The 12,471-nt window shown below is 45.8% G+C and overlaps 1 protein-coding gene across 1 annotated transcript in view; it reads right to left on the minus strand.

Annotated features, from left to right (window-relative positions):
• The window catches only part of LOC144933345 (uncharacterized), a 31,783-nt gene extending 26,826 nt beyond the window's left edge, over nucleotides 1-4,957 (minus strand). The window contains exon 1 of the mRNA XM_078858028.1: nucleotides 4,893-4,957. The gene's annotated coding sequence lies outside the window, so the exon portion shown is untranslated. The remainder of the gene's footprint in view (nucleotides 1-4,892) is intronic.
• Nucleotides 4,958-12,471: the final 7,514 nt, after the last annotated feature.

A 12,471-nucleotide genomic window follows, 5' to 3' on the forward strand; every position in this document is an offset into this window, starting at 1 on the left:
CCACACTCAAAAGTGAGAAACAATACAAACGAGACGATAAACACGAGGCCAAATAACCACTTGATTAATATACATCGAACGGCGACCGGAATCGTCAAAAAATCATCGAATCTCCGTACGGGGAATTAACCTCTTGCCCCTCACAACTACACACAAAGACCGTGTTAATGGTTAAAGGGTTGCTTCCTTGTTCATTTTAGAGTGACAAGCAAAAAAAAACGTACAACCATTTGTCAATCCACTGCGAGATGAACGCCTCCCACCCTACACCGCTATCGGTCGCGGTGGTGGCTGCTTGACCATACTTCACCAAGCTGGTCAGTCCGGGTCGTTGATAGATGTGAGCGAGACCAAGACCCGTTAGGATCATCACTCGCCCACCGAACGCAGGCGTGTGGCCCGGAATACAACTCGGGTTGCCGGGTTCACACCGCAGCGCGCTAATCATGGCGCCACCGCTCAGTTTCAGTTCAGTTCATTGACTAGGTATAGCCCTGTGAGCCATTGGGCTCTTGACTCGGGTGCAACCGCAACAAACAAAAAACCATGAACAAGAAACATCTTAAAGTGACGACGCGCAACAGAAAAATCCAGGGGAAAAAAACAGCAAAGTCTTCCAGAAAAAGCACCGCATATCAATGCTGTGTGCAAGAATCCAAGTGGGATGCTCCACGCGGGGCACCTTTCACACGCGACAGCTTCCCGCGAAATCAACGAAGCCAACAACAGCAGCGGTGGTGGCCACGTCGGTCCAAATGCAGCGGTAACCTATTCTCCCTGCCTTGGATGGGTTACCATCGGCGCGGTTAATCATACAAAAGAAGTCGACTGTGCAGTGCAATCACTCGGAGCCTTTGATGCTGTGCGATCGAGTTCCATGATTGACCCTGGATTCGGTACGTTCAATTCTCTTTCATCATCATCATCATCGTCGTCGTCGGCCATGGTCAATCCACTGCTGGATGAACTTCTCAAACCGCCTCCACCTCTCACGATCCTACTATAGCAGTTATCCAACAAGCACACGCACTGCTTCAATCGCTCCACCTCCCACGCGGATGTCCTCGTGGACACATTCCCGTGCCCTGGATGGCGCTCCGTTATTATTCTCGATCGTCGTCCCTTCCTGCGAAGCGTCCTGCCTAAGCCTCACTTAAAAGACTGAACGATGTCCTTAAACCTGCGTGTGTGCTCGAAAATCCGTGCGTTCGATCCCCCTTCCTGGCTCTCAATGTAATTCCAAGCGTGCATCCATCCGCACTTTCTTAGCGCACCCGTCGGATCTCTTTGTCACAACAATGGCCCTCACTCTGTAGGGTTTCGCGGCTGTGCCGCATGTCTTTCTGGGGTGTTCTTTACGTTGTTACACCGCGTGTTGTTTGACGCAATGTCCCTGGGGGTCTACTGCTTACAGGATTCGGCGCTCTCCCCGCCGCGTCCCGGGTTCGATTCCTGGTCAGGGACCTTTTTTGTTGGACAACATGCGATAACAACCAGAAAATATACCATGAAGCAACGATGATTGTTACCCATCAGAACGCGCTCAATAATAGTTTTTTTTTTTTAGAGGACACATATCTTGGCAATGTCATGAGGTCGATCAGCGATCTGCTCGTGGGAGTAGAGTCCAGAATACCCAGAAAAAAACACGCAATGAGTACGCTGGCATAAACAACTCAACAACTACGCACAATGTTTTACATATATATTTGCTGTACTGCCATCTCCTGTGAACCTCACAGTCCAGCGCGTTTGGTTCGGAAACTTTGCCTTCTCTACTTGATCCACCAACCCTTACCTCCTGCGTCCCCCGTCCGGCCCAACAATGCGTGGGACCACACGGAGCGAAACGACGGAGGAGGAGGAGGACATCTGTGTCTTGTTAATCATTACAGAATTCATTAACGAGCGAGAGGAGGAGACGCACTTACTGGCACGGTCCGACGGGATGTCCTGCATCACGCGGTTGCTGGATGGCGGGTGAAAGATCTCTTCCCCGAGATGAATGTACCCTAGATTAATACACGTGTAGCTATATCTCACTGGAAGAGTCGCAAACTCACCACAGTGTAAATGTTGCCACTACTGCGCCCACTTTCGCCGCGACTGACTGAGAGGCGAGGAGGCGGTGGCAGAGAGACCGCGTGTTGCTGCGGCGTGGGATCGAGACGGAGAGGGTTTTTTTTTGGAGAAGGCAGCCTTGCGAGTGGCTGCTTTTTTCCCCCCTTCTACACGATTATTTATTTAATTTGTGTCTCCCCTTCTTCTGAAGGAGACCTCCACTCGCCGGGGAGCAAACATTTGCTTCAAAGGGGCCGGCCCCCTCCCTGGATCGTGTAGCGGCGCTCGCCACAGCAGACGCCCGCACGCACATGGGTGTCCGTGAATGTCGCGTGGTTTTTTCGCGTCGTCGTATCCCCCAGGGGCCCGCGTTTGCTCTCCTTCGCTCGCGAAGGACCCTCGACGCCACGGTGCAAACACGCGTCACGGAAAGAGAAAAATATGTTGACGAAAAAAAACTTTGCTTTAAGCCGTCGTTTGAGTTTTAGCTGCCAGCGGACACAGACCGCTGAACGTTGGAGGAATGGACAATCGTGGCGCTTTTCTACTCGATGAGACGGCACAATGCGCAAGCTTTCGTTAATTACACCGTACCAAAGAGGCGACATAATATACGAAGTTTCGAACAATGGCCCTTCTTCACAACATAGAGAAGATAGGCCAATGAGTTGTTTTAGTTTTCTGTACTATTACACTACTTCCAACTCAGTACAATATCACATTTCTGTTCGATGGACATGCAAGATGTTTCATGGTGATTTTTGTTTTATATAATTCTCGTGATTTATTTACCCAGTAAAGCCTACATGGGCCTCGTAACACTTTTCTCAAGAAGATTCTGCTGCATTGGGGAGGTTGGCCAATTCTTTGAGCGAGAGTTTGGCACACGAAGGGGTGACGATTCTCACTCACCTGGCCACGCCTCGCTGGCCAATGCCCAACAACACCTGGCAAATCTTGACTTAAAGCTTTCGTGACTGCAGGAATTCATATTCTTTTGGCCTTTCGGCAAAGTCACATAGAAAATATTTATTTTTATTTTATTTCAACCTATCTACGTAAAAATCTTGATTTGAAGCTTTCGTGACTGCAGGAATCCATACTCTTTGGTTCTTTCGGTAAAGTAATTTTGTCTACCTACGTGACTTTACCGAAAGAACCAAAGAATATAAACACCTGGCAAGCCCTGGTGGGTGACTACCCATCCGAGCACTCACCAGGCCCCAATTAATGCTTAGCTTCCGAAATCAGACTGAGAGTGTGCGCATTCATTGTGGCTTTGGTCGTTGGTTGAGTGACAGCCCTCACGTGTGAAGGAGGAATCCGATGACCTGTGAAGATCTTTTTCACAGATGTCCATCATACACTGGGTAGTAATAACGATAATAAGTAATCACGGAGATAGCCGCCCACTTTGGTAAGTAAATGCGCACAGGTGCATTCATGTACAGCAGCCCATTTTGCCAACTCACTGCTGGATGAGGGCCTGCCAACGCGAGCGCGTAAACGCACCGCGTTCACGTTGGGCACGGAGTACATTGAAGAGGAAACTAAATCAGCAGAAAATATCTCCTTCACCCAGCCGTCTATCCAGAAGAAAATAAAAATACGAAGCATTTCTTATACACGACCGATCGGCTGCACGCGGCCTTCTGTGAGTGCATCATTTCAGCAGCATTGAGTCAAGACAAGCAAAACCCTAGACCGGTTTCGACACATCAGCAGAGGCAGGCTTACTTGAATCAATACCGGTGAACTCCCGTTCTTACAGGCAAGGGACCCGCTCTCTCTCTCTCTCTATACAATATCGGTCCGAGTTCGACTATTACACCGAAGGACGGTGATTTCCCGAAACGTGAGCGGTATTTATGGCACAAGGCACAGATGATAACGAGTCCTTCCACGTGTTAGCGCAGCAAGAGACAAAGAGAGAGAGAGAGGGAAGGGGTAAGAAGGAGGAGAGCAGAGCATGAAATCTTTTGTGAAATCTTTCATTTAAAAGGGGGGGGGGACATACAGCAAAGCATTGAACAAAAATTAAATGATGAACGAAGCAAAGTGCCGACTACACCGAGCATCTTCTTGTTTCCTCTGATCGTAAAGAAAAGAGACATGTGTCAATGTTAAGGCACAAGTGAGCTGCGAGCCAGTGTGGAACTCTCAACCCACGTGCTTTCGCAACGCACACCGTTGCGCGCACACAGGCGATCATTCGGGCACCGTGAGCACGACTTGTCAGGGTGCCGTTTAGTAATAACCATGAGACTCGCGCACGCAACGACACAGATTCCACGTGTAGACTCTTCGCAAGCTGTCGGGACAAGTGCTGTGAAGGCGAGCGCCGATGTTTTAAAACACACCGCACCAGATACTCATTTATGGCTGAGTCAACCTAGGACTGGTTTAGATCATTGTCAACTTGTGTTGGGCCGTGAGCAGAAATCGAACGCTGGTTTGCCAGTGGGTTCGTGGTGCAGCGCGCTAACCGCTACACCACCACTCCCGACCACCACTCACCACAAAAAGACAAATATCCCCCGTATAGCCTTAACAGACTGTTGGGGTAAGTGTTGTTAGCGAGCACCTATGAAGGCCAGCACAACACACGAGAGAGTGGGTGGCCAACACCACGCCCGGCCGCCTTTGTCTCCCAAGTGCACTAGGTACATTATTTTAGGCTGAGTCGAACTAAGGGATGCCCAGGACCAATTTAGATAATCGTCACCAATGTTGGCTGCTCGTGTCGCCAAGTTCGTAGTGCAGTGCGCTTACCGCTACACTCCCACTCCGCACACGCGCAACAGAAAGACACACACACGCGCACTGCTTACGATATCCACTTGCCAACAGCTTCTCTTTCTTCCACCACCGCGGCCGAGTGTCGCTCCGCAGACGACCGACAGCTAAGCTCCCATCATCGCCTCTGCAACATCATCACATCATCATGGAACCCCCGGAGGGCAGCGCAGACGGGGTGGAGTGGGTTGGGGAGTTGAGCGATGGAAGAGGAGGTGGGGGGGTCGCCTCTCTGTGCTGCCAAGTGAGTCGTCCGCGGGACCTGGGACGGCTCCTGCGTGCGGTGGCTCACAAAGAGGAGGCAGCTCCCTCTTCCTCCTCCTCCTCTTCCTCCTCCTGCTGCTGCTGATCCTGCGCTCGTCGCTTTGCGCTGTAGGGCTTTCCCGTGTTGGGTGACATCCATACTGTGGCACATCCATATTCGGATTCTCAGGATTATAAGACGCTATGGAAAGTAAGACGTCCAGTGTCAATAAATGTATGCAATTGTGACAACAACAAAGACAAAGATCCCCCGTGTAGCCTTAGCATGCCGTTGGAGAAAGTGCGGTTAGCGAGCACCTATGAAGGACGGCACGGCACACGAAGGGGTGGGTGGCCAGAACCGCCTTTGTCTCCCTATTTACGATGTTTACAATTATTATCACACACATCAATCCGCCAGATTGCTCTAAAATATAGAGGGGGGGTAGGAGTGAGTCTTGTAATCCGGAAAATACGGAAGTACAAATCGGAGCGGTGGCGCAGTGGTTAGTGCATTGCCCTGTGTATACGGTCACCTGAGTTCAATACCCGCTCACGGTTAACATCAGTGGCGAACAATATCCGAACCGCTCTTTGCCAATCTGCACTGATCATGAGCACCGTGATGTGAGGTTAAGCAAACTCCGGCTACTGACATCCAGAACGTGATTGACAAAGTCACGTCGCGTGTGTTTTATTGAATTAACAGACAGCGAATGCCTCCATCGCCACGTGACATCTATAATGCACAAGTGTCAGTGCGCCCGTCCCTCCGTCACGCTCTGGATCTCTCACACTGTTTGCCGAAGGAAAACAATGAATGAAACAAAAAAAATGCTATTTTTGCCGACGACATTCCTGGAAAATCGTCGCTTTTATGAACTTCCAACATATTGACCCCAAAAATGTCCAGAAAATATTCTTCGGAACATCCCTTTGGACATGATGGTGCAATTGGACTATGTCTTGCATCACTGCATCTGCTTATACCAGCTGCGATGATTACTGACTGCTTGAAAGTAGCAAAACCCGCTAGTGTGATTGGGACGCGAATAACTCCTTCCATTGAATATGTCTGCGTAACACTTCAGAATTGTAATCTGCTGCTGTTGTGCATTGTGCAACGGATAACAGTTTGAACTATCTGGGGCAGATGTGCATCGTCATGTGCGTGAAATGAGCCAAGTAGGCAAGCGAGTGTCACTGGAAAACAGCAGCTTTTGATTTTCCAGATTCCTGTGCACAATGTCAGATTGACTCTGCTGTTGGGCATTACACCGTATTGGTTATAATAGCGGAGATCCTGCAAACGGTATGCATATATTTTTTCCTATTTTCAGACTCAGATCCTACGACATTTAACATTCGCTGTGAACGATTTCACAAAATCTTCAAGAAGAAAAAAATATCATGGCTCACTTGAATTAAGTGCAGCCCCCCTACTTACAATCATCTCCAGCTAAGTGATGTCACCACAACACGGTGTTTTGGTGAGTGCGAATTCCTCCAGTGCAAAAGTAAGATTTATCATAAGAATAGTAATGCCAATAACGTCTGCATTTATAGGCAGTTTTTAACCAAAGCTTGCAAAATCCAGATGACTTGCATTTTACTGAAGTTATAAAGCGCACAAATGCCCGGGCAGTATTAGCAATGAAACAAAGTAACGATGTAGGTCAGTCACCCGATGAGCATTTTGCAGCAAATCGTTTTGACAGCATTGTATTTGCTCGAGCATCTAAACCGTGGAACTGTTTTGACTTCCCTGAGTGTCATCAGCAGATTCAGACACTTTTGTGGGACGGGATGAGCACACAGGTATGAAGACCATGAATTGAGCACGTAAAGTAATGTGCAAATTCAATATAAAGTCTAAGATTTTCATTCCACGGCGATACCGCCGCACATATACTCGCTAGGTTGGATGGTCCATTAAAACCAACCTTTTGCTTTTCATTAGTTTATTTTAAGAAAGATCATTGTGTAGGTATACACAACCAATATTTAACACCTGTATATAAAATTGTATAAAATTTTTTATAATTTTACTTGCTTCTCAACATTCCGGTTTCGCAAATAAACCAACTCAATTGGCATATTTGCCCACGTGACAACTTGATTTTATAGGCTCTGTCGGGTGGTGGAGGGTTATAGTTAACAATTGGCATCATACCTACATGATCTAACCCAAAAGAAAAAAATTCTGAAGTTACTATTGGTCATCAACGCCTCCGTATAAAAATAATACCAAACTTTATTTTGCATTGCAGTAATAAATTATTTTCAATTTGTTGATGGACTTTCTGTCTCGCTTAAATGCATTTGCAGTAAGACGCTTATTATTCCCAAACAGTGTTGCATTCTGTATGTAGATGTAGACAAAGAAAATGTCTTTGCCTTAATGAAAGCCATACATTAGTGTCAGCAGAAATACGTGTTTCAGAGGTGTTCATTGCCAGAAAAGGTTTAGAGTAGAGCTCAGTGAGAAGGGCAATGATGGCTCGTTAAAAAGTTCTACAACCATCGTAAACCATACACTCATCCACCCACCCATCCACTCACCCTCCTAACCAACCACCCATCCACCCCGTTAGCCACCCACCCATCCACGCAATCATCCACTCATCTATCCACCCAGCGATCCACCCAACAATCAACTCACCCATTAAACTATCCACCCAGCCACACATCCATCCATCCACCCAATCACCCAGCCACCAGCACATACAGCGGCTCACATACCACTCCCGCTCCCTGGACAACCCCTCTCTACTCTCGATGTGTCGGGGCGGGGGGGATGAAAGGGGGATGGCTTTGCTCTATTTGGATATCGTGAACTGTAAGGGCCCACAGTTGTGGGTAGACGTCCCTCGGTATAACGAAGTGCTTAGTGCACGTGGTAACGTGTTTTCAAGCTGGGGGAGGGCACGCCCCCGATTCCATGAACGAGAGGCCGGGACACATAAAAGGTGGCCTTGAAATTGTCCATGGTCATATATTTCAGTGAAGGATAAAAACACTTTGGTTGTTCAGTTGATCCATATCAACACTGCGTAAGTGGCCAGAGTTGGAAGGTGGATTGAATGGATGTTATCAGGTTCGTGGAAACACCTTATTATCATAATTATAACACACGGTACAGCAGGTGGTTGTGAGAGATGCTGACCAGGACGAAAATGTGCATCTTAATTCTGCGAGAGGCCAGGATACAACTCTGCACAGCGCCAGAATGCGTTTTATTTGACAGCGTGGTTTATGAATTCATGACGCGCGCCATTATACTCAAATTGCCAAGCGGGACAATCTTGAGTGAATGTGAAACACAACCCTTGGAATGCGTTGTTAAACGTTTTCTTTGGAAACATTCACTCAGACTAACACATTTATAGATTTGTTTAATTCATTCTCAGGGCAACATTGATATGTGTGGTGCATTGGTGGGCCCTACGCATATACGAGCTTTTAGTATAGGATACGTAGGCGTGTTATTAGGGTACACGTTGTTCTCATTAGTTTCAGAGACCTTGGTTTATGTAGCCAATATCCATTGCCTACTAATAGAAACAAACGCAACCACAGTGTTGTGGGATTTCACAGTTGTATTAACCAAGAACCCTGAGGCTCTGAACGAAATATTTCATGATTTCATGTTCGTTGGCGTCAAAACAAAAAACATGTGATGCTCTTTACATGTCTTGGCTTTCCAGCTTGCCGTGGTATTGGAGCGATCCACGAGTTCACACTTCTTCTGCGTGCATGATCAAGATTAATAAGGAGAGTTATGCATGCAATTAAGTTATTACCATCATTATTATAATGAATATGACAACCATGCTGAATGCAGCCAATAACCATTTCATTTAGACAGCATAAAACACATTTAATATTGGCATGTGATTTCACTCAGATGTACGTATGTATGTTCAACTTCTTTCTCACCGTATGTAGCCAACCGTGCTCATCGGAGGTGTGGAGGAAGGACAACACACTGAAAACACAAAGCACTTCTAAAGAAACATAAATGGGTCCTCACTTGTAAAAATAAAATAAACACCATACGTTTCAATACACTTGACAAATACTGTACTCCTTAAAAAGGCGCCGGCCAAAAATCTCAGATTTTGTAGGCTTGGCATATGAGGTTGCCAAGAGATGGCAGTGCAGCAAAGGATTCCTAAACCTGTTTTTGTGGAGATTGGAGTGTTACTCCCTTGTATGCGTGTTTTTTTCTGCGTGTACTCTGTTACTTCAAATATGCTCAACCCTTCTGCATGGGATTGGCCAAACATTCTAATGCAAGACTCCCCCTGGAAAAACGCTTGAAACTCAGTGAGGCTTTTCTGGGTAAATAAAGGCCATTCATTTGTTATTATCCCAAAAGCAAAACCCCTCCGGAAGAGAATATTGACACTCATTAAGCCGTTCTTGGGTACATAAATGACATCAATATGCCTTTTTTTTAGCCGCATCGACTCTAACACCAGCCGCCGAAGATAGCGGTCCCATGAAGTGTATCTACACGCAAAGAGGCACTCGTGCAGAGGACGAAGGACCTATAGGTAATGGCTCTCAGGCTAAAACAAGCAGAACCTCTTCGCAGTCCTTGTGAGCCACTGGACGGGAACGGCCCTCGCCATTGTGCACGGGGACATTCCTGTGGCGGCTCTGCTGGCCCGCGACGCATCATCTCTCGTTGCCGAGGAGTCATGGGATTGCTCTCTTTACATGCGGCGACTGTAATGTGGGGAGCGGTGGCGCAGCGGTCAGCACACTTTGCAACGTACCTAGCGAGCTCATTTCGATACCAGGCCTTTTCCGATATGTTAAAATGATTCATATTCTTAGGTTTTTTCGGTATAGTCACGTAGGTAAAACATTAACATTTAAATTAATAAAAGTAAAATAAAATAATATAATATATAAAGAATAAACCTAAGAATATGAATCCTTGCAGTCACGAAAGCTTCAAATCTAGAAAGCTTCAAATCTAGAATTTTAAAAAGAGTCGATTGTTACCTATTGCTGTACAGCCCTGGAGTGAGAATCATTAGATTACCTAGTTACACACTCACATTAAACCTACAGGGAGCAGTAGCATTGTAATTTAGTAAATTCACTGCTCCAGCATGACCCATTTATAACATCAGCATTGATTAAGCAAGCATGACTCAGCTGATGAGATACCGAATGTCGAAACATATCCAGAGTTTGCTTGTGTTAAACCAATACTGATGCAGAAAATGACGATTTTAATGCTGCATATGTCCACTATTCTCTGTTGTAGGTCTTCGGTTGAGTAGTTGTGTGCTTGCAAACAGTGCTTTCATTTTCACAAAAATTCCCTTGCTTTTTCCGTCACGTGTTCAAGTAAATACACAATGTTACGTTTATTTCCTTTAAACTGTAAAACAATTACCGTGCCTGCTACAGATGATGACCACAATAATAAGGCAACTACGTAACTGCAATGTCACTTGACTTCCACATAGGATAACCTTTATTGTTCATATTTGTAGTAAGCAGAGCGTGGTTGTCTGGTAGATAGCGGGGACTCGGGGTCATCCGCAGAGGCGCGAGATACTGCAGGAACTAACCGGCGAGGAGCGGGTGGCAGAACTGGCCTCGCCTGGAACACGGGGCTCTCATGCAGTGGCATCATCGCCCAATGTCGCTCTTACTCCACCTTGTGGCCAATCTCAAGCGGTCACATGGCTCGTCTCAGTCGAACGATCGCGAGTTTAGAGTTCGTTGTCGAGGTGCGCGGTTGAATGACACAGCAGCCCTGATCATTGACCATAAACACCGCGCGTGCGTCTGCGTCATAGGCCAAACTTGCCTTCTACCTTGTGGCTCCAAGTCTTGAATGCACCAAAGCCCACCTTGGCTTTTCCAGTGTCAGGTCATTATGCTTGCATTGAGACACTGGAATTCGACGGCAGTTAATTCATCATCAGTGCTTTCTCCCCCGTGCAACTTCCCAGAATAAGTTGTCTGGTGGATGCCCAGCATTGATGCATTGTAATCAAACGTATTCTATATTTTCCAACGATCAGTTAGTACATCTGTACGCATTATCACCAGATACTTGAAATCCCAAGGCGGACTTTGTTGCCTCCACGAATTGCAGTCAAATGTCCCCGATGTCACCTACATTTCCATGCCAATGACAATCATATTGCCGTCTGGTAACCCAGAATAAATAATCGGTGACTGCCAGTGCCCATTGCAGAATGCAATTACTAGATAGTGATTATCTTGGTGAATATCTCAACATGTTGGACGATACTTATTATTGTCGGTGATGCAGAGGTGGATTGAATGTGCTGTTGTAAATGTTGACAAGACCCACAGTTCAAGTTCAATGCATTTTCACCGGGCAGCAACTCCCCTTGAGATGCCCTCCGAGAAAGCTGTATTGCGTTACAGTATTTATTTAACAATACTGTACACAATACAACCAATTCCTGCTACCCTGTCAAATGCTTAACAAAGTATGCATCTAAACAATAATTTGCTCAGATCAATATTTAAGTACATTTTTATTTTTTCCTTTTGCCAAAAATCAGCAACAGTGAGGCAATGTGCAGATGTTGCGGAAGAGATCCAAAACAAAAATTTAGCCTTTATGACAAAGATTACGTAATCATTGTAAAATAACGATATTAACGTATCCAAATCAACAACAACCATGAATAAACCACTGCTGGATTAAGTATTCCCCATGTCATCATCAACTCTCATTGTCCTGAAAATTCACAATTCATCTCACTCCTCTGTGTGAGCTAATTTAATCGCTACATCTTGTAGTATCATGTCGGGCGTGTTATTCTTTTGGCTGCCATTCAATTACCACTCTAGTACATCCTTCAAAGCCATGTGTCCCACCCAATCTCACTTTTGTAAACAGATAATATTGTCTTCAATTCGTGTTTGTTCTTTGATATAAGTTTAACTTTTTTTTCTAAGTGTAAATTGCAGCTCTACGCCTCTTTGTGTAATTTTTAGCAATGTGCAGTGATTAAAAACATATTTAGGCATAACGTAATGTGCCTTTTACTTATTCAGCTTTGTCTCACATTCCACTTTGTTTGATAATTTTGATCCCAATCATCATTGCAAAAAACGTTATATGTTCTAGTATCATTGTAACCACTGATATAGGAATTAATATTCTCGTATTATTGTAAAGTAATATTCTAGTTAATCGATATCGATTATGTTATTGTAACCATTATCCCTGTGGTAAATCGTAATTGGAGCGTCGCCAGCATGACCGTGGTGAATTTCGTTTTCAGGTATCTTCAACAACCTGTACGGACCAGTGTGGTGAAGTATGGTCATATAACCCCTCCAGTGGACGTGTAACCTAAA

The sequence above is a fragment of the Lampetra fluviatilis genome, chromosome 7 (genome assembly GCF_964198595.1).
Source record: "Lampetra fluviatilis chromosome 7, kcLamFluv1.1, whole genome shotgun sequence".
Classification (NCBI taxonomy): Eukaryota; Metazoa; Chordata; class Hyperoartia; order Petromyzontiformes; family Petromyzontidae; genus Lampetra; species Lampetra fluviatilis.